General features: G+C 34.4%; 1 long non-coding RNA gene across 1 annotated transcript; it reads left to right on the forward strand.

The window, feature by feature from the left end:
• On the forward strand, positions 1-720 carry LOC132471240 (uncharacterized). Its single transcript, XR_009528806.1, has 3 exons — positions 1-190; positions 373-556; positions 656-720. It is a non-coding gene; the product is annotated as an uncharacterized LOC132471240 (long non-coding RNA).
• Positions 721-1935: the final 1215 nt, after the last annotated feature.

Raw genomic sequence — 1935 nt, forward strand, 5'->3', positions numbered from 1 at the left:
GGAGGAGTTTCTCCGCTCAGCACCAAGACCAACGACAACACCAATACCAACACCAACACCAAGACCAAGACCAAGACCAGAACCAACACTATCACCAGCACCAACAGCAGTTCCACCACCAGCAACAGAAGACCCATCACCAGCTCCAGGTCCATCATCAGCATCAGCAACAGAGGCCCTGGGCCACTCTGTAAGAAGCTGTTTGACTTTATTTGTATAGGTTAAGTTACTTAGTATCAGTTGCACTGTTTTTCTAAATGCATCAGCCGTACACTCGGTTAATCTAAATGCATATATATATCATTGAGGTAAAACACTAGTCTGCTGTATGTTGAAGTAGATTTGTGGTAATGTTATCTACTTGCATTAAAGGTCATTCCAAAAGGACTTGTGGAGCGCTGCTCCTTCCAAAGCCCCCAGAAGTTCATAAATGATCTCCTACATGGGATGTATACCAGGGAATATATGGCAGGCCATTCAGTGACTGGCCAGTCATCCAGCAGCTGCACAGAAGGAAAACCTGACCTAGCCAAACAGGACCTTGTTGAAATAACAAGTAGGTATGTAGAAATGAGAAAATATGTTGGTTGAGTGATATCCTCATTCTCATGCTCATCTTTCGTGTATGTGTTTGTGTGTGTGTGTATTCCCACAGATGCTGCAAAGTTGAAGTTCACCTACGTAACTGATACGAACATAAAAGCATATATACGACAAAAGCTGAACAATGCTGCCAAATTTCAGAAACAATAAATTATCAACTGTTTAAAGAAAGAACTTTTGTTCTATTTTTTTTTGTATTTTAGCAGTCTGTAGAAAACACTGTGTTAATGGTGGTTGTAAGCCTAATTTATGTGCAGTGAATTATTGTAACAGCACTATGGTTAAAAATGGCAACAACAAAAAGTGATACAGTTGAAAATATCCATTAGGTAAAGTACAATGACATAGTTAAAAGAACAACAAAATACTGCATAATGCAGTTATTGTAATGCAGTACATATAGTACTATGGCATCGTAATTGTAGTATTCTATAGCAAAATAAAAGTATAATAAAAGTTCTGTAATTTACTTCAGTAGATTGTAGTTTATGTAGTAAACTGTAGTAGTATATAATGTAGTATACTGTAGTAATAAAACTGCAGTTTTCTGTAGTATACTATAGTTGACTGTAGTAGTATATATGCGTTATACTGTAGTAATAAAACTGCAGTTTTCTGTAGTTTACTGTAGAAAAACTACTATAGTGAGGTTCAAAAACACTACAATATTTACTATAGTATATGTACTGTAGTTTATTTACTATAGTAAACTATAGAATTGTCTGTAGTACACTATAGTTTACTGTAGTAAAACTACTATAGTAAGGTTAAAAAACACTACAATATTTACTATAGTATATGTACTGTAGTTTATTTACTATAGTAAACTATAGAATTTTCTGTAGTATACTATAGTTTACTGTAGTAAAACTACTATAGTAAGGTTCAAAAACACTACAATATTTACTATAGTATATATAGGGTATACTATAGTTTATTTACTATAGTAGACTATAGAATTTTTTCATGTGGGCATAGCACAGGTAGGCATTCACATGTATATGCACACACAAACAAACACATACACAAATGCAGACACACCTTATAGTGTGTGTAAAATATAAAGAGAGAGACAGTTTTAAAGTTCACATTTTGGTCAGCCAAAACTGATACACAAGGCTAGCCTGAGTCTCTTCAGCAGCCTATGCAAAGATTGATTGGTTACACTTTACATATGGATCATGTTTCCTAATGGTGCTCGTATTTACTAGGGTAATGACATTCATGTGAACTAAGGTATTAATTTATACATTAGTTAAACCACTATCCCTAACCTCTATGTTATAGGGTTAGTAATAATGCTCATTACTGCATTGACTAATTTGAAATAAT

This window comes from Gadus macrocephalus, chromosome 13, assembly GCF_031168955.1.
Source record: "Gadus macrocephalus chromosome 13, ASM3116895v1".
Classification (NCBI taxonomy): Eukaryota; Metazoa; Chordata; class Actinopteri; order Gadiformes; family Gadidae; genus Gadus; species Gadus macrocephalus.